The 21,796-nt window shown below is 36.0% G+C and overlaps 1 long non-coding RNA gene across 11 annotated transcripts; it reads left to right on the top strand.

The window, feature by feature from the left end:
- Positions 1-10,027: 10,027 nt before the first annotated feature.
- LOC113355347 lies at positions 10,028-19,542 on the top strand. 11 transcript variants are annotated; one of them, XR_003362379.1, is made up of 10 exons: positions 10,028-10,318; positions 10,400-10,503; positions 10,590-10,755; positions 10,854-10,941; positions 11,166-11,265; positions 12,976-13,104; positions 13,552-13,815; positions 15,567-15,676; positions 16,636-16,681; positions 18,827-19,542. It is a non-coding gene; the product is annotated as an uncharacterized LOC113355347 (long non-coding RNA). The 11 variants fall into 11 exon arrangements; XR_003362371.1 differs by having other exon boundaries at positions 13,552-13,626; positions 13,714-13,815; positions 15,567-19,542; XR_003362372.1 differs by having other exon boundaries at positions 16,636-19,542.
- Positions 19,543-21,796: the final 2,254 nt, after the last annotated feature.

Here is a 21,796-nt window from a genome sequence, read left to right as displayed (position 1 = left end):
TTTTTCAAACGAACTCGGGTTTCGAGCAAAAAATAAGGCATTCAAACTTAGTATTGTTCTTTATAAAGTGAAATTTGGCTAGCATTTTCGGTGTTCAATTATCAACCGAACTGTTCATCAGCACTTTCAGAACGATGAAAAGTGAGAAGGTCGGCTGATAATTTGTATTTATTGTCAGCCGAACTTTGCTCTATAACTATCATAAAACTTTGATTTTTCCTATTAAACATAATTTATCAGTCAAACATATATATGAAAATAGGATATAGGTTTGTAGAAAATACTTTGTAGTATACATTTCCTTGCATTGAGAAAAGAAAGAGGGAAGAAAAAATAATTTAAGAAAATAATTAAAAATCATTTTTAATCATTGGATAAGAGTATTATTACAAGAAACTAGTTGGAAGCCTAACAAGCTAAGCTCCAAGAGCGTATTACTACATGAGTTGGACATGTTGCCATGCTAGCCTACCAGCGAGCCTCATGAGGAATCATCTAAGGGAGCCGAAGCGGATAGAGGCTAATTATATCGCAAGGGAGACGCGCTAACTCTACCTTCCATGTCAAATTTTGCAATATTACGCCATTCGGGACTCAAATCCATTAAAAATAACTAATCAAGGGCACTTAAGTAACTTAACAACCCATTATACACCCCTAATCACCTCACGCCAATAAGGGTCATCACTGTGTACACCCCGATAGTTTCACGTATGCCTCAAATTAGCGTCCTTTACAAACTATGTGCTAACTCTTTTACCAGACTAAGTGAACTTGTGGCCCATAAAGCCCCATGATCGACTCGTCGGGGTCTGCATGATTACCTCAATTTTTGCATAGCCATGAAATATCAGCGTATTTCAAGTAAAATTTACTTTCTTAAATAATTTTTAAATTTATTTTTAATTTACAAGCCTAAGTTCGGCTGACAAGTGATCGCCGAACTTGAGCTTTTTTAAAACATATGTAGGTTGGCTGATATTTAATCTTGGTTTGTATATGAAGATACTCAAAAGTCCGTCTTATAACTTCTCAAATGAATTCGGGTTTTGTGAAAACATGCCTAGATTCCGCTGACAAGTTATTAGTCGAACTTAGGCTCATCAGTTTCGAACAAAAAATAGGACATTCAAACTTAGTATTGTTCTCCATAAAGTGAAATCCGGCTAACATTTGCATGTTCAATTATCAGCCGAATTGTTCATCAGCACTTTCAAAACGAAGAAAAATGAGAAGCTTGGTTGATAATTTTTTTTTATTGTCAGCGAACTCCGTTTTATAACTATCATAAAACTTTGATGCTTCAAAAAAACATAATTATAAACCTTTGACTTTTTTCAAGTTGAACATAATCTATTAATCAAACACAAGAAAATAGGACTTAAGTTTGTGTAAAATACTTTGTATCGTACATTTCCTTGCATTAAGAAAAGAAAGAAGGGGAGAATTTTTTGTTTTTTAAAAAAAGAAATTAAACATTAAAAATAATTAATCAAGGATATTTAAGTAACTTAACCGTTCATTAGACACCAGCTTTCACCCACACTAGTTCGGGTCATCACTTGTATATTCCGAAAGTTTCACGTATATCTCAAATTACCGTTCTTTACAAACTATTTGCTCGCACTTTTACCAGACTTAAGTGAACTTGTGGCCACAAAGCCCAAATTCATAAGCTTCGTCGAACTTCGCATGTGAAAACTACAGGGAAACCCATTCTACAGATTCTCTACACCGTGAAATCCACGGGCGGAAAATTTCACGCGCGCACCCAATTTCCCTGAGAAAATTTCTCCCAAACCCACAATTTATAAAATTTGGTTTCTCCATATCTTTTCTCCTTCTTCTTCTTCACGGGAATTTCTTCTTCAATTATTTTTCTTTTCTTCCTCCCAACTGTGATTTACGATCAATAATATTGATAGACAGTATAATCACATGAAGATTGGAAACAATAAATGAATGAAATCGAAAGTTAGGGTTTGAGGTGATGTTCTGAGATGAATCGAGATCTTGTTGTTTGTTATTTCCGAAAGATGTATGAATGGGTTTATTTTTTAGTAGGTATTATGATTGAGAAGATGGATCTAAGATGTGTTCTGAGATGGAGACAGGGTTTGTAATTGTTTCAATCAAGTAGAACAGGAAGAAAAGTTGATTTAGAAAATACAGGGAATGATAATAAAGCTTATTTGAGCTGGGATGATGAACAACGAAGAAGAAGAATAAGATGATGTTGTTATGAGTGCATAACATGTCATCCAGTCGAAAAAATGGATGCATAACACATTATCCGGCATCTTTGTTATTTTGTGCGAAATTGAAAACTGATGCATAATGCATCGTGCAGTCGATAAAATGGATGCATAACCCGATATGCATCCAAAATACGGCTGCATAATGCATTATGCATCAAGAAAATTGTTGCATAATATTTTATGCATCGAGAAAATGGATGCATAACCTGATATGCACCTTTAAATATGGCTGCATAACCAATTATGCATCAATTTTCTATGTACGCACCAAAATCAACCAACACAATGGCTACATAACTCGTTATAGATGCATAACTTTGTTATGCAGTCGAGAAAATGGTTGCATAATTCGTTATGCGTCTGCATAATGTGTTATGCATCTTTTTTGGAGGCTGCATAATGAATATGTAGTCAGTTTTCGAAAATTTACCCTAAAACGATGATCACCTCCGATTTTTTCGTGAAAAATAAAAATTTGATATTGTTGTTTGTACTCGTTGTGTAGCTCTCTTAAAAAGATTTCCAACGATATAAAATTTGTTAAATTCCAAGGCGCGGTTTTTTAGATATGTTATATCCAAGTTGCGTTGCCAAATATACCCCTGAAAATTAGGATGCAAAACCGTCGTGCAGACATTTTAAATAATTTCGGATAATTATGGATATCACGACATCTAAAATTAATTGTGGATCTGACGATGAGAATATTTTTTTTTTACCTGCACCTCAATTTCCCGCTTAGCATTTGAGTGAAGAGATGAGACTCGTCGGGGTCTGCATGATTACCTCAATTTTTGCAGAGCCATTCAAAACAAGTGCTGGATTTGAATAATTTTACGTCCATGGATGAAATTTCAAATGCAAGTGCTTCGACCTTTAGTAAAACTGAGTATATTAATTAGCCTGGCGTTTTTAGGGGCCACCCCAAAGGATTTAGGGGCCATCAATTTATACCAAGCCAAAGACTCTAGTTAAGGGGTACCCTATATGATATTGAAGTTACATAAATGCCCTTATGGTAAAACTGTATAAAAACCAAATCAAAAACAATTCTACTCATTTCAACTCTTCTTCTTCCAGTTTCCTATTATCTTCCGATTGTGGAAGAAAAAAAAAATTCCGCTCCAAAGTCAAATGGCCCCAATTAGGTAAGAATCTATCATTTTTGGGGTTTATTTCGCTTTAATTCGACGAATCGAGAAAAAATAATTCTAGGGTTTTCGGTTATTTATCCAGATTCGGGCGATATTCATGCTCCTTTACTTCCGAATGTAGTCGTGTTCTTCATTTCTCAAGAACATCGACAGTATTCGGGAGAAATATTTGATGGTTATCGGCCGAATATTGTTGGTCATATCTTCCTGGATACAAACTGGTAATAATCGGTAGTTTAATGAATTTTTTGGCTCCCGAATATATTTAAGTAGACACACAGTATTCGGAAGTACACTCACTACCGAATATATATATATATATATATATTGAAAAAATCTCAAAATTTCTGATATAGGAAAAATCCCATTTTGGGGCCAGTATTTATTCGGAAGACAATATAATGTTATATACTTCCGATTATTTCAATTTCAAAATTTGAAAAGTATAAGTTTTTCCCAAATTCCGATTTTTGGGCCATCGTACATTCGGGACTTTACAAAACAATTATCCTCCGAATATAGCAAGTTCAAAACAAACCACGCCTTGGCTCTAGGTGGTTCCAAGGGCCAATATAGAATGTTAGACAACCCATATTCGGAAGTTTGGGTAACTAATTATACTTCCGATTATTTCAATTTCAAAATGTGAAAAGTATAAGTTTTTCCCAAATTCCGATTTTTGGGCCATCGTACATTCGGAACTTTACAAAACAATTATCCTCCGAATATAGCAAGTTCAAAACAAACCACGCCTTGGCTCTAGGTGGTTCCAAGGGCCAATATAGAATGTTAGACATCCCATATTCGGAAGTTTGGGTAACTAATTATACTTCCGATTATTTCAATTTCAAAATATGAGAAGTATAAGTTTTTCCCAAATTCCGATTTTTGGGCCATCGTACATTCGGGACTTTACAAAACAATTATCCTCCGAATATAGCAAGTTCAAAACAAACCACGCCTTGGCTCTAGGTGGTTCCAAGGGCCAATATAGAATGTTAGACATCCCATATTCGGAAGTTTGGGTAACTAATTATACTTCCGATTATTTCAATTTCAAAATGTGAAAAGTATAAGTTTTTCCCAAATTCCGATTTTTGGGCCATCGTACATTCGGGACTTTACAAAACAATTATCCTCCGAATAATATAGTCGTGTTTAGAAATACCAACTTAATCGGTAGATAAGAATTTAAGTTTGCCACCGAATGTCTTATTCGGAGGGAATACGTGTATCGTTAACAACCGATTGTAGTGCACCAATGATACGAAACCTCAACGGTCATATTTTCAGAAACCTCAACGGCCATATTTTCAAAAATTAGATCCGTTGGAACTCTAATCTATATAAGGAGGGTAACCCCTCTCAGTTATTATTGAGTAACAAATCTGAATGAAAAACCTTTTCAATGGCAAGTCCATCATCAATCGACAACATACTTCGAAGATGCAAGCGAACAACTACATCAATTGCAGCAGGGGAAGAAGAAATACAAAAAAGGAACAAACAACCCAAAAAAATTAAACCATCGTTAGTGGCAACGGAGGAGGAGGAAGAGGAAATCAAGGCTAATAAGCGAGGTCAAGAACAATTCCATCATAGAGAAAGATTAAAACAAGTTGAGGAAGAGACCGAATGGATAAAAAATTATTACATTGTGAAAGATCTACCCAAAGAACAGCAGGACGATCGTATATTTTGGATTAACGTTTCATTGGGTCCTTTTGTTGGTAAGTACAAGAAGCCACGCCACAATTATGAACCATCCCATGTTTCTTCAAGGGTGCACCATGTTATAAAATTGTGCACCGAGTACAACCGTATTCTTGCTAGGCACAGAGACGACAGGTTTGCGGCACAAGATGCTTATTCCAAGTGGAGAGGAGAGTCGTTTCTACATTTCGAAGCCGCGTTGATTGTTGCATCTCGGACTGGGAAAAAAGAATAACATGTGATGTTTGAGTGCTGTAAATTCAAATTTTTAATATTAATCGGCGGTTTGATAAAATATGGAATTCCCGAATATGATTAATCGTATTGAAGTGTTATAATACTGTTGTTCCGATTACATAGTTTCAAAAAAAATTATAATCGTGCCTCGAAAAAAAACGATCAAACATCGTCATCATCCGAGGGGATCAATTCGAGTAACTCAGCGGGAAAGTTGTTGTCCATAACACGATCCCAATCAACCATGTCGGACTCATATTGTTTCACCCAATCCTTGCAATGGTTCATCGGGAAGTAATCGTGCCACTTACTCAACGGAGGTAACGGACAATCTTTCTTTACTCTTAAACCGATAAAATGCATTTCATTCACAAATGCCATTACGATTCTTCTATCTTTAACCGACTCGTCGCAAGCCGTTCTTGTGGGTGCAAACGTCATGCTAAGTCCATACATAGGAGGAACGAAGAAATGTACCACGCAATTCAAAACGTCCGCTAGGAGATATCCAAATTTAGGCATTGTCATCCAATACTTGGATCCGATTGTCTTCAATCCCTTTCGACACTTCACATGCGCAACTAAGTCTTTGAACTCTTGTTCTTTGTCGTATCTATCTCCTCGCCTCATCATCTCCATATAAAAACCCTTGTCCTTCACTAGTTGTACCGCCATATTATTTCTTAAATATTGGCATTGGGTGACATCTTCGATATCCGTCTCTCTAAAGTAACCCATTTGTTCCGTAGCAACGTGAAACCCACAATTTCCATCCCCATCAACCTCGTCGGTCGACAAAACAAATGAAATGATAAGTGGAGGGAGTTGTTCCAAATACTCTTTGTATATTGTATATGTGGATCGATTTGGTCTTCCATTAAGATCTCTAGGGCAACGAAGAGTACCTTTGTCCTCTTTTATAGTAAGAATTTCCATTGGTTGGGTTTGTTGTGAGGCGTTCATTTGCTCAACAACTTCTTCGACAACATTGGGTTGACTTACTTGAGAAGGCTTTGTAGAGATCTTTGGCCTTACTTGTCGGGTGGTTGGTCCACTTTGATCATTTCTTGGACGACCTCTTTTCTTAGGTTCCGGCTCATCTTCAAATTCGGCTTCCGAACACTCGTGCCTAGACAATATTCTTTTATTAGACAAATACTCCTTCAACTCTTTTCTTTGGATGGTCCTCGAGACTTCGGTGTTCGGCCTACCGGTGTTATTTTGCTTAATAGGTTCATCAACCTCCCTTAAACAAGGGTGAAGGGCTTCCTCCAAATTATGCATCAATATTTGCTTTTTGGTGCCGTTTGATGTAGCGTAACGCTCGGCTATTCGTGCATACAATTCCGACTCGAAGAAAGACGGACCATCAACTACCGGGGTGTTCGGAGTGAAATTTAATTGCTTCCAAAATGGGTGAATATCATCGATGTCAATCACTTCAACATACCTACCCAACTTATGACGACATGGGAGTCCAATACCTATCATATCCTTGCAAACACAAACCGTATTCTCGTCATCATAAGTTTTATATAACTTCAATTGTTTCATCATGCGATTTATTGCCCATCTTGAAACTTTATGAACAACTCCCCTTAGAAGCAATTTTTCCTTAATATGTTCCATCGGGAATTGGTGTACACTAAATTGCATACATTTCCTAATCTTTACGAGATCACGATTGGTGAATTCATGGATTGCTTCTTGGATCGACACAACTCCATTTTGACTACCAATTAGTATTTTCTTTAGTCGACCATGAGACCCCTCCGCAATGCTTGTCGCCTCGTTCTTGAAGTTACGATATTCATATGTCCATGCAAACACAAACCTCTCCTTAATCGTTAACCATTGTGTTTTACAATACTCAACCGGTTTTGGGTAGTCCGTGCCGTATTCATCCTCAAATTTCTTTAAGTTACATTCGTAAATTTCCTCGGTCATCGACCAAACGATTTTGTCCCATGCTTTCATGAACATTTTCCAAATTATTCCATCCTCCTTCCACTTTTCTTCAAATAGCCTATCCTTTTCCTTACGTTCTTCCAAGGTTAATTTACTAATGCGCTCATCCTCTTCCTTTGACCTTTTGGTACCCTTCCTTGGTCTTTTAGCTTGGAAATGATGATGACAATTGGTTTTGAGATTGCATTGAATGTGCCACGTACATTGTTTTGGGCTTCCGGAAACACTACCGCTATTGCATGCATTAAGGCTTGATCGTTATCCGTTACAATAACCCTTGGAAAATTATCACCGTTATAAATGGACATCAACGTCTCCAACATCCAAATGAAACTCACATTGTTCTCATGATCCATTAAACCCCATGTAATCGTAAACGTGTTTTTGTCCGAAGTATGGCAAGCAATGTTCAACAACGGCATGTTATACTTGTTTGTCTTATAAGTAGCATCTATCAACAAAATTTGATGAAAGCATTGAGCCAATTGGATCATTTAGGGATGTGCCAAGAAAATACGAACCACTATACCATCCTTTTCTTCCCTTTTCAAGGTGTATCCGTGTAACTCCGCTAACCAGTCCGATTGTTGCATGACCGTTCTACCATCCCAATCAGTCCTTTTGATCGTAGCTATGGCCGACTTAATTGTAGACAAAGAAGACAAGTTGTCGGGATCGTCCGTCTTTATTTTACTTAAGATCGCACTCGCTTTTTGGATCCGCATAGACCTCACCGTCTGCATTTGATGTGGTTTTAACTTGGAAACCATTACATGTCCAATTAAATCCAACGGATCATCATGGTTGTGACAACCGTTATCAACTTTATACATTTTATACTTTTTACCTTTAATACCATCGGGGTTATAGAAGACAATCTTAAATGGGCATCCTATCTTCTTGGTATTGCTTCGGTATTTCCTATTCGTCTTCCGTATGTACTTACTATTATTTCCCTCGTGACTCTTTCGCGTCCCACCCCGCTCACAAATCATTTCAAATCGAGTGTCACTAACATGATTATTTTGAACTACCACGCACATGTTATCTTTTGCCTTGTTCAAAAGCCATTCCTTTGCCTCCTTCTTACTTCCAAATGTCTAAACGTGCATAAAACAAAACAAATCTAATAAGCATAACCATTTAACATATAAATTTTGAAAAAAAGAAAAAAGTAGTAATGAGTATACCAAATCGTTTGCATAGTATAGGGAAGTGTCGGGCCTCAAATAGAAGTCATCAACAAACTCTTCAACGGCCTGCATATGAAAGCAACAAATTATTATACAATAATCGGAGGTTATTAAATAAGTCAAACTTCCGAATATTCTATATTCGGAATTCTATCGGTTACCCAAAACACCCGATCTATGCAAATGAATGTACACAGTTTACTGAGTGAAAAAAATGATATAATCGGAGGTCATTAAATAAGTCAAACTTCCGAATACTTTATATTCGGAATCCTATCGGTTACCCAAAACACCCGATTTATGCAAATGAATGTACACAGTTTACTGAGTGCAAAAAATGATATAATCGGAAGCTAAAATATATAGTAAACCAGCCGAATATAAATAACCGGGAGATAACTTTAATCGATAAACATCCGATTTTCAAGTTTTCGAAAATTTTATTTTGAGGCCACTGTTTTATTCGGCAGTCAAATAATGTTAAACTATTACCGATTGTAAAGGATAAGAATACTGAGTTTTGAAATTTTCTGAGGAATTCGTTTTTGGGGCCATTCGGAGGTAAATAACTCTACATAACTACCGAATGTAGATATTTTTGGAAAACCAGTTTGGGGTTTTTCTCATATTCGGCAGTAAACTAGTATCTTGTAACTACCGAATATACATATTTGGTACTCAATGTGTTATATTCGTAAGTTTATTCTAGAAATTATCTACCGAATCTGGGTAGTTCATGGCATTCAATGCATGCAATAATCGGTTTTTCTTGTTTACAAAAGCACACAAACCATGCAAATCGAGTATTTGAGTTTCTTAACACAATACCTGTGTTTTACATGCATCGTTAGCTTCAATATCATGCGATTCTCCATTTTCTTCCATGAAAGGGTCGTCTAGGTTTTCCTCTCCACAAAAGTTTGGATCATTCAACATATACCCCAAATCGTCTTCTCTAAACGGTCGTGAACCCTCAACATTTTGTTCTTCGTCATGATTCTCACCTTCTTCTTCATATCCATCCATTTTTGTAGTGAAATAAAATGGTTTTTCCCTTTTTTCCTTCAACCTCTTCTCTATAACTCTAATAACTCACAAATGCAAAAGAAATGAAAAAATGAAAAAAAAATCATTCTAATACTGCACCGACTACAATCGGAAGTCTTACAAATATTTTGGTTTCCGATTGCAATCGGAGGATAACAATGTTATCATATCCTCCGAATATATAAGGGTAATTTCGCCATTACGAATTACGCGAGATAAGGGCTGGCTACATTTTTCCTTTGGGTGACCTTTTTTGTTTTATTGTTGGCCCCTAAATTCTTTTGAGTGGCCCCTAAAAACGCGAGGATAATGAGAAGGGGGAAGTATTTTTTTACAATGTAACAGTCGAAGCCTCAAAGGTACTTGTCCTTTCCGATAACCAAATTTGGAAAGAGTATATATACTTCCTAATATATGTCTTATCCTAAATTAACTAAATTTAATTCAAAATCAATTTTAGTACAACCACGAGTCGCTCTTCCATTGTGCGGAACAGAGGGACAGGCATATTTACGATAACAGAGGATCTGGACCTTTCCGAAGGCTCTTTTTCTTTCTCCTCCTCTCAGAAAGAAAAAATTCCTTAAACTAACTCGAAATCAATAACCTAATCTCATATCTGCAAATTCATTTTACAGAAAATCAAATCTATCTTCAAATAATCTGATTTCGCGAACCCTAGAAATTAGATTTTGAGAAAGGAAGATTCAAGTAGAAACCCTAGAAAGTTGCTGAGTAGAAGAATCAGGTAAACTCGTTACTCGTGCTTTTGATTTTGAGATGAATCTGCGAATGATAAATTTATTTTGTTTAATTCTGTTTTTTCCAGTTAGATCTGGATCGTACAAATGGTGAATCGGTGTGTTCAGTTGGATTTGTACCTTAAAAGATGCACAAGGTAAACGAAGTCTACTATACCGAATAAGCATCAAGGTACAACAACGAAAGTGAATTCTATAGTGAAGAATGATAATTCCTATGTCTTTTCTTCATGATTTTGGGGTTTTGTTTATTTGCAGCTTCAATCAACTGTAATTGTTTTAAAGACTAAAGGAGCTGTAGTAGTAGCTGTTGTGAAACCATATCACTTCTCCGTTGCTGATTCCTTCTTTGTTCTGTGGATTACTTACAAATTTGACTTGCTCATTTTTGTCAATTACCGGATATGATTTGGAAATGAAATAGGTTTGTAGTGGAAACCCTAATCTTTATGTTTAATTTTCTTTCCTTATGAAATTACAGATTTGTTGCTTTGATTAATTTGGTATAAATTGGTTTTGCAGAGATTCATCTGTGCTTTTGGGAAGTTGAATCAGGATTAGTGCTTGCTGTTATAATTTGCGTTTTGTTATCAAATGGCAGTCTTTCATAGTATGTATTGCATCTGTGCATCTACAAGAACTGAGTTTCGTTTTCCCTGTTAGTTTTGTATTGTGTTTTTTGATTTGTAGGTTAAAAGGAATCCGTCTCTTGTTTCTTGCAATGGGGTTGTTTATCCAGAAATGTATTTATTTAACTTTTGTCATGTGGTTCAAGATAATATCTCTGATTAGTGTGCATAATGCATCTGAAATATCGTGTTTTGTGATTTATAGGTTAAAGGAATCTGGCTGCTTGGTTGCCAAGGGTTTCTTTCGGTCTCCCCAGAATTTGGATTCCTGTATCACACTTCCGGAACTTTTCTTTTTTCATCAGGTTAGTAGTAGTAATTTCTTATATGTAGGTTATTATCGATTGGTATTTCCCCCCGCCTAATTCACGATCCTCATAATGTGGCTCTTGAAGCATGGACAACAACACCATAGACTCTCCCAGTCGATCCATATGATGCATTTTCATTCTTGCTTGTTCCATTTTTAGTGCTTAGATGAAGATTCAGCTCCGTTTTTCTTGTTGTACCATTCACATTAACTTACATCCACCTATCCTTGAGATTAACTTTGATTGGTGAAAAATCATGCGATAGTAGTTACTGTGTTAATCAGAGACAATCTTCGGTAGAAGTGTACTTTTACGAGAACGAAATGTTGATGCTTAACTGTTTCAGTATCTGGCTTTGTTGTTTGGGTTTACAATCTTGCTTAATTTGAAACTTTAGTCTTGCTGAGATTTTTGAACTTTGCACTGGCATTTTACTTTTAATTGTTCCTTTTTCATCCAATGGGGAGGCATCTGAGTTGATACCTTACTTCTATTGAGGCAATATTTTGTTCACTGGTGGAATATATAGGCTGAGTAGTACTTAGTGTCGTATAGTTTAGTACCTCATACTGCTCTTTCCCTTTCCAAGGGGTCAACTTTGCCGGGGTCATCAATATCTAATTGGTTTCCTCTTTTTCCCTGTTGCCTATACATATTGCTTGGCTATGCTGTGATATATCTGGGATCATCGATGTTTTGGTGGTTGATCCTGGTGCTTTGTAGCCAAATATTCTTGTTAATATGCACAAAAGTGTACTGGATGTGTTATTAGGTCTTATGACTTTTTGGTAGATGCAACTTTGCCGAGGTCATCAATATTCATTTGATTTCCTCTTTTTCCCTGTTGCCAATATTTTACTTGGCTATTCTATATGATTTGTGGGCAAACTTATTTTAGATAGTTTGTCTAGTCTTATTTGTCACATACTAGTCCTTCTGGGATCTGATGAGACACAGATAGGCGGGTAACTTACCAATTACATTTGGTTTCCTCTTTTTCCCTGGTGTGGATATTCTAGTTGGCTATGTTTGATTAGGTGAGCAATCTTGGCTTTGTTGGTTGATATAGTTCTTTCGTAGCCAAAATCGTTCGCCAGGGACACGCTGGGAATCAAGTATATTCTATCTCTTGAAAGAGATTGAATTTTGATAAGTTTTACCAGCTTTGCATCATTTGTTTTTCTAGTGGTTGTGTGTTCTTTTTTCCTGCCCTTCTTTGTTTGCGTCCTGAAGAGGCTTTTCTGGACATGATCTATCTAAATGATGAAAACTCTAAATTGCTACAGAGCATGCTCGTCTTAGCCTACCTGTTAAAGCTAATCCAGTAAGATTATTCTAACTCAACAAAAATTTACCATTCAAACTCGCGTTGTATTATCTTGTACTATTTTGCGATTCAAAATGGAACTGTTAAGTTAGATACTGGGTTTTGGGGGGTTAGGTTGATCCGATCAATACTCTTTCTTACACATTAATAGAAGATAGATAAGAAGCTGTTACTGAGGTTTTTCGTAAAAGTACTTGATAGTTGCATAAAGAGTCAGTTTGATTATATAAGGTAGCATGTATTACAGAGTTGCTGGCATAATTTTTTAACTAAGACGGAGTTCCAAGCCTTCTAATCTAGACTATGGCTTAATGATGTGCTTGAGTTTTGAAAATTCCACGTCTGCCTTTTTAGACTTGAGTTTCTTTGGTATGCAGATGGCAAAAGAGCTGAATGTGATATTGGACTAAGGCGAGGCGCAGCCAGCTGTTAGCTGTACTGGTGATAGTGGTTCTGTGTCTTACCTTGAACAAGTCGTTTCTCCCATTTATGAGACAATGGTTAAGGTTAGTGCATTGTTTTTCTGATTTGATTTGTAATTGCAAATATACATGGGTTCACCAAATGAATGGCAGATTTAATGGATGAGTTTTTGTTTTATTGTATGGACCATCTTGATATATCTTGTTAAAAGAAACCATACCTTATGGACTGGAAAAGCGGTAGAATTCTCATAATCAAGGATTAAGATATAAAGGAGACATGTGCATGCTTAGTACTGTGTTTATGCATGTAATGCTAGATAGTTTATTTTATGCTGCCAACAGCCTTTATCGCGGTGGATCTATAGAGTTTGTGTTGGGTGATTATGCTATGTAAGGCTCTCCGTAGAATTAGTGGGAAAATACAACAACTAAAGGTCGGAAAAGAGTAAAAAAGGAACCAATTTCTATGTAATCTCCTTGTATTGTAATTGTTTCTGGGTGCTCAGTTTTTTTCTTGATTTCTCGCAGACAACTAAAAGTAGTTTTGTGGAGCACCAGCCATTTGAAGTTTTCACCGACTTATTTTTGGTCTTAGCGTTTCAGGTTTATTACATAGATAGTTGATCTGAAGTTCCATATTTGCTATTCAATGGTTTGGTAATAGATGCGTGCTTGTTTCCACACCTACAGAGTCTGATAATTATAGCTTTCAATATTGGAAGAGTGGACCCGATACTTTTAAGGAAGTACTCGGTATTGGACCAGCATTTGCTGTCATGTGCTTCATAGAGAGTAAGTTGTTTCCTTTTGCAGCTTGTTGTTAGAAATTCAGCAACTAAACATGATTACCTTAGGTTAAAGCATGATTTAGACTTCATTTAGCATGTTTAGAAACGTTTACTTTATGCTGACTTTACTGTATGTTTATGATCTTCTATTCTTTTAACTAGACAGTTCATTTATACAGGCAGATGTAGTTAGGTACATACCTTAGATTATGTGACAGATATGGTATTTAATCAGAGAGCAATATCTTGGTACTAGGTTGCTTTTCTTTTTAGTAAACTTTAATTCTATCTCCCCGTGTCACTGAATGATGGTATAAAGAGGCTAGAATGGAGTCCACCACATGCTTCACAAGGACAAGTGTCCTTCTACCTGCCATCATCAGTTGATGGACATCCCCATAACAACACATTGTGAACTTGTATGCTACCTCCCACCTGTAATAGTTCAAGAGATATTAGTTCCACATGTACCCTTCAACCACAACAGCATCTTTCGTACGTAATCTAAATCTTAAAACTTTCTGATTAGGATTACACTAATCCAAGTTAGTTAAATCAAAGCATAATTTGTTGCTAAACCAAAGTAAAGCTAAAATCTCCCACTTTGGTCAGTAACAAATTCTTTCTGAATTTTGAAGAACATTTAAGTAAAAGAAATGTAAGTGGCCACCCTTTTGATTTCAGACTATCCGATCCCAGAAAATCAGAGTCGGAAAAACATCCGACTTCTAACTCTTTCGATCTTCTGTAAACAAGCTGAAAATGCTTCGTTCGCTGCAAGTATCGAAACAGTTTGTTTTTACTGCCTTCCAATGAGATTCACCTGGATTGTGTTGATAGCGTCACAACATACCCACAACAAAACTCAAATCTGGACGGGTGCATCTCATGGCATAAATTAAGCTACCGACTGCTGATGCATACCGTTTTGAGTTGATTTGACTCCTTTCCAGTTCTGATTTAGGAAACTGTAGTTATTAATAGTATCACCTTTAACAATAGGTGCTTCACCAGCTGCACAATTATGCATTTCGAACCTTTTCAGAATCTTCTTTACATAAGCTTCTTAGGATAAACCCAATAAACCCCTGTTTCTGTCACGACTTATCTTAATACGTAGGACATAGGAAGCTTCTCCTAAGTCTTTCATCTGAAAATTAGTCGAGAGAAAAATCCTAGTATCACGTAACATATGATGATTATTAGTAGCCAACAATATATCATCAACGTAGTATCATGTAACATATGATGATCCTAGTATCTGATCCTGTTACTTCTGCATCTATCAGTATTGCCTAAGCAAGATCGACTCCCAACATTCTTGGTAATAATTGTCTTGTGTAGGTCAGAACAGATTTGTCAGTCCTGTTCCATGACTTCTCGATAATAATTATGTTTTGTAGGTTTACCTAGGGGCTATTTCACTGGTGTAACTTGTACATATACAAACACGAACACTATTCTGTCTCGAGTACTTAATTTTGTAGAGAATGACTAGCAATTCAATCATCGTATTGTTCTGTCTATCCTGGAATTATTTTACTTCAGTTTTACATGCTTATGAATTAGCTATCCAGCTCTGCTCCATCAAACCCTTCCGTTCTTTTTTGTTTTCTTTTTTGCTCTGTGACGTTAGTTCTCATAACTGCTAAAGATCGGGGTTTATTGGGGATGAAATATATTTATTATTTATATGGTTCCCTGGTGCATTACAAAATGATGTACTGATTTTGTTGAATAAAATGTTATATGCAGGCTCAGATGTCAGCTGATAGTGGTTATCCTGCATATTTGGCAGCACGTGTAGCTCCTTTTACAAGCATGCTGGTAAAGTGAAATGCCTCGCTGAAACTTCAATAAAAAAGGTAAGCTGACTTGAGTGACTTGAATTCTAGCTTGTTGAACAGTTAAATATTGGTAAATATTTCCAATTGTCTTCTTAGTAGGAACGTAAAACTGGTGAACTTGTAAACCGGCATGGAAAAATTGTGAAAGGGGAATTCCCCCTGTAACTCCGCAGCCGACAGGATTGTGAAGGGGAAATCATCCCCGTAGCCCTGCAACTAGGGCCGTTAATGGGACCGGATCCTCCCGGGTATCACCTGACCGGACCGGACTCTGACCTATTTATAAAAGTCGGGTTCGGTTCCTAAATCCATGGTCCCATAACCGGGCCCGTTAAAATTTTCGGATACCCATCGGTTCTGGGTATCATTGGGTCTCAAGAGAACTATAAAAAGAAAGTTCAAAAATTTACTATTGTTTTTAATTAATGTAATGAGTGAAGATTAAATGTTGGAAAAGAACAAAAAAAAGTGAAAAAAATCTAAGCCGAAAATAACAAAATAGCTTTGTTTTGCTCAAAAGGTAAATAAAAGTTAGACCCATTACCCGATGGGTGTTACCTGTTAAGATTGGGGTCCAATCGGGTAATTACCCGTTGGTTGCTAAGTTGTTAACGACTCCAACTTTAGGACCCAGAACTAGACCCGTTTCTATTCTTGGATGGATTGTGTTTATGCAGGCAAGCCGGTCTAAAAATTTGTCATACAATTATGGAGAGGCGTGATTCTTCACGAGATAGTCTCTAGCCCTATTAGGGACTTGCTCCCGGACAAAAAGGCTTTCGGTTTTTGGATTAGCATCTTGTATCCATCCAAAAATTTCAACATCATCCTATTTTACTTTTGCATCTTTTGTTAACTTAGGCATACAAAGGTTCTTCCGGCTTCAATCTGCTGCTTTGGTATGTTTCCATTTTCTTTTTTTTGGCACTGTAAGAATGCATCATGTTCTTATTAAGCTCTTGGTTTGCTTTTTGAAGGTAGCTTTTTGAAGGTAAGCATAAAGGAGGAATGCACTATTTGGAGGTAAAACGACTTCTGCTCTTCAGTTATAGCCAAAATATCCTTCTATTTCCTCCCCAATACTCATTTTGTTCCGCAAATTTGCATTGTTTTTTATTGGTTGAACGTTCTTTTCCTTAATCCTTGTTTATATAAGGTTAGGTTGTTTGGGTTGTCTAAACACGTTGCTAATGGGGTGTACCAGTTTATTGGGGAGGGTTTCAATTTACATATAGAATAAACTTGACATGGCTTTGTCGGATATGAAATCAAAATTCGTCCCTCCCTAGTATACCCATACTCCCTATTAGTAGTCTTGGTGTCTTTCGGGGTACTACTAGACCAGGGTACTACTTACAAAGGTCGGGTCAGGTTCCTATTCGGTTCCTGAATTTATGGACTCGAAACCGGACTCGTTTAGAGTTTCGGGTACCGGGGTATTAAGAAAATATAAAAATCTTAAAAATGTAATTTATTACTACATAAAGATTAAATGTAAGAAAAAACTGAAATAAAAAAAATCAAAAATGAAAGATTAAGAATTTTTTATTATTTAAGCAAGAGTAGTTTTATTAAAAAATGAAAAATGAGAAAAAATCAAGGTCAAAACTTACGAAATGCTTATAATTTTGTTAGGAAAATGCATAAATGGATGAACCGGATCGTAAGTTGTTAATGGGTCCGGGTGATCGATAACATATAACCAAAAATCCATATTAATACTGGAACCCCCTTCACTTTTTTCTTATTTTCACTACTTTTCTAGAAGTAAAAAATCTTGATTTGGGATCTGGAAAAAGAAAGATGGTCCTGAAGATCTCATCAAAAATCAGGTCGGGAAAATCGTTGACATCAAGATTTATTCAAAACTACAAGGGTGGTGGTAGAAATGGAATTGAGAAACTCATATTTCTAATTATCAGGTATATTGGTTGGACATTTTGATGTTCCTTTGATTTATTTTGATGTTTTACTTGTAATACCCTTGTAATAGAACTCTCTAATCAAAATCCATTGCACAAATAAGCTTAACCTTAAGAAAAACCCAACTATATATGATGAAAATGCATCAGAGAGAATCCAAGACATCTCAACATTTTGTCATCCTAAAATAGGATTTCTGGTGTCCCTCTATGTCTTTCATCATAATCTTACTCAAAACATGATCTATTACAAGGGTATCACAAGTAAAACATCAAAATAAATCAAAGAAACATCAAAATGTCCAACCAATATACCTGATAATTAGAAATATGAGTTTCCTCAACTCCATTTCTACCACCACCCTTGTAGTTTTGGATAAATCTTGATGTCAATTATTTCCCCGACCTGATTGTTGATGAGATCTTCAGGACCATCTTTATTTTTTCAGATCCAAAATCAAGATTTTTTGTTTCTGGGGAAGTAGTGAAAATAAGAAAAAAGTGAAGGGATTCCAGTATTAATATGGATTTTTGGTTAAGGGTTGTCGATCATCCGGACCCATTAACAACTTACGACCTGGTTCATGCATTTATACATCTTCCTAACAAAATTATAAGCATTTCGTAAGTTTTGACCTTGATTTTTTTTTTTTCGTTTTTCACTTTTTAATAAAACTATTCTTACTTAAATAATAAAGCAACCTGGACCGAGTCCACATTCATGAAACAGTTAGGTGGCTTCGTTCTGTTGGGTACTGCATGTGGATTTGGCCTTACCGGGGGTGGAGTACGTTCGTATATATTTCGAAGGTGAAGTCTTATTAAAAGTTATCCTAGATGAATTAAAGGTTTTAAAGACTGTTGGAGAGTGAAATCAAAAATATTAAAGACAACTTGAAAATTATTCAAAATCAATTAAAGGGTATTGTCAATAATTATAAGAATTCTGAGACTGAAATGAAAGGAGAGATACAAAAGATTAAAGGTAGTTTGGCTAGGATGAAAAATTACATGAACCCTGGCAAGCTAACTCCTACAACTACAAATGAGAGTGAACTGAAGACGAATCTTTACATTTTCAAAAACAGTTTACCAAATAATTTTTAGAAAATGAAAACAAGGAAAAAATGATATGTTTTTAAAACAGTGGAAAACTATTTTAAAAAGACTGTTTTTGAAAACTGTACCAAACATGCTCTAATCTTTTCTAATGCATTTTTATGTTTTAACCACCATTGGATCCAAGAATGAATTACAAAGAGTATTGCTCAATCAGTTGTCAACAAAAAAGGTGCGAGGGAGACGGTGGTATCATCTGGGCCAAACATAGTGAAAATCAACACGCAAGCTCATCGCCTTACAAAGCCAAAGGATTGGAAGCAAAAGAAAAAGAACTAAGGTCAGCCAGGTTTAGGAAGGTGAGAAAGTTAGAAATGCATGTCCTTATAAGCTGACAGACCCAAACAATCTCAGATGCAGCAATGCAGAAGCCCTCAGGTTCAGTGGAAGACCTTGTGACAATAGCTTGTATTCTTGGCAGACTAAGAAATATGATTTGAACCAAAGAATATGCATCTACCAGTAGACCTGCTGTCAGTCCAATCTGCATCAGAAAACCCATGAAACGGAGAGCCACCCCCCCTGGTAAAACAAATCCGGTTATCAAGAGTACCTTTGATGTAACTCAAAATCCTCTTAGCTAAGTCATTGTACCCTATTCTGTTTTGATATGTTTTCATTTATTTCTACTGAACTCATACAGTGCTTTGTAACCTGTTGTTATGCTGCTCTGGTTGGTGATGCCCAGTTCAGAAATAGCAAAGGATTGGTTGTACGTACTGATACAGTCATGTCGATGTTGTACCTAAATCAGAACTTACATGATGAATGTTTCCAGTTTTGGTATGAACTGATAGTTGTATATATGTGTTATCTAGCTTGTAGAAAATGCTAATGCCAGAGTTAAGGATGTTTTCAGCATAAGGTATAATTAGTATGATGTTACGGTTTTGAATAGACATATTTAAGAAGCTATATTCCAGCATTCTAGTCAAAGTAAGATAGTGAAGGGCATCTACCAGAGATTTGTAATCAGTGGGATTATCAAGCAACTCCCCATCTGAATCAATAAGATTAAAATTTGCAGCAGCAGGAGAAGAACAAGGTTTGGTTCCAACCATGTTTGTCAAGAGCATACCTGAATTGATAAAGAAACAACCCATTACCAGCCTCAAGAACAAGAAAGAAGTGCAATAAGACTAGAGATGAATGAATAAACTGTTCCAATGACAAAGACCAGGTAACCAGCCTTAATAAAGAGCCTATAAGTCACTGGAGATGGCCACCATTAGCTTTTGGCAGTATGTACTAAAAGTTACTGACGCATCTATAGCCACCGTTAGATTTAACTAAATGCGTCCAAAAGCAAATTACTAGCAGGGAAAACTATTGGGAAACTGTTGGATGATCCAAAAATGAACCCTTCTTTTTACCGTTTAAAAAGAAAAAGAAATGACACTTTTTATTCGAGAACCCAAGTAACTATTAATTTACTTAAGAGACCCATAACAATTTAAGGATACATTAGGCTTAGGTTAAGAGATTTATCAAAAAGAACAACATACAAACATGTAACTGAGGCATGAAAACAGACGCAACCATGCCTGCATATATGTCGAGTTCCTTGATCGATACCCCAGAAACATACAAAGGTAGGAATGCCACTAAACTAAACCAGTTACGCATATGCTCAGATAGACACACTAGTACACTACATATGATATGCGGAAACCAAACTCATGCTTTTTGATAGAGCAAAGAGACATCTTGGCTCCTGCAGCAAGCAAATTGCCATCTTAGTTACTCATTTATGTGAATCTTGCTTAAACATACATTTGACATCAGTAGCAAACTTATTGAGTTTCCTGTAATGAAATTCGACAAGGGTCTAGCAGTTAGCACTAAAATAAAAGTGTGAAGGACTTTATTCTGTATTCAGTGAGGGCCGCCATCTTGGTTTAAGATGAAGAAACAAATTATTCTTCTCTGAATTTCAGGTCACGTGTAAGAGTGGGAATGGATATAACCACCCAGATATAATAAATAAAGGGTACCCAGAATGAGTTAAGGCACCCCAAAAGATGATACGAGCCACCGGAGGATGACAAATCCTTTTCCTTCATCGTGCTTTCAATAACAACAGTCTTCTCTCTCTTACTTCTCATATACACTTCTTCTCTTCACTTTCTCTGCATCACTAAAGCTGTCATGCTTTTTTGACTAGATAAATTTGCATCACTAAAGCTGTCATGCTTTTCTGACTAGATAAATTTACATCACTAAATCCGACATGCTTTTCAGACAGAGATGAAGAAATAATTCGCCTCCAATAGTAGTTGCACATGAAATGAACTTTTGCCTTTTTAAGGGGCGTCTCTTCTTATTTGTTCCAAATGACTCCAAAGTACTTAAAACTAAAAACTAAACATAAGATACATAATTTACAAGAAAACTTAGCAAAGAAAGCATAAACAATAGATGAATATCAAGGTGTTTTAGACACCTAACACATTCCCTCACACTTAGACTTCGCCAGTCCTCGAGAAAATCAAACTAAACAAATTTTAAAACATGCTGATGCAGATCGGAAGCGTTTAAAAGGTGAAATTATCGTCACAACAGAATAAAAATAGAAAAAGTAACTTATAGATTGTTCAGACCTATAATTATTCTTAAAAATAACGACTATGAACAATAATTCCGACCTCGCAATTCCGAAGAATCAAAACTATGAATATGTTGATTATTTAGACCTCAGTATGAACTCTACTAATTTTTCGTTTTTGGAACTCCCCTAAACAAACTCTAAACTTAACAAAAGTATAAAAATAATTGTTTCCCAAGGTATCTACTACATTTAGGCAGCTTTCCTAACTTATTAAAACTCTTAAAATAAACTTCTAGACTATTCTAAAATCACCTAATTAAATAATCCAAATTTTAATTATTTTCTACTAAAAATATCATTAATAAAATATAAATAATAATTAAAAAAAATAATAGATTTAGTTTCCATAAATCTCCCTTCATCATTCTACCGGTGTTGGAGAAGATTCGTCCTTGAATCTTGCCGGTGCCATGTTCTACATGTGTAACTTGTTGATGATAATCTCCAAAAATATGAACTGATGTAGTGGAAAAAAATTTATGTACCGTA

Source organism: Papaver somniferum, chromosome 3 (genome assembly GCF_003573695.1).
Source record: "Papaver somniferum cultivar HN1 chromosome 3, ASM357369v1, whole genome shotgun sequence".
Taxonomy (NCBI): domain Eukaryota; kingdom Viridiplantae; phylum Streptophyta; class Magnoliopsida; order Ranunculales; family Papaveraceae; genus Papaver; species Papaver somniferum.
Note: the sequence above shows the minus strand (reverse complement) of the source record. Positions and strands in the feature narration are given on the sequence as shown.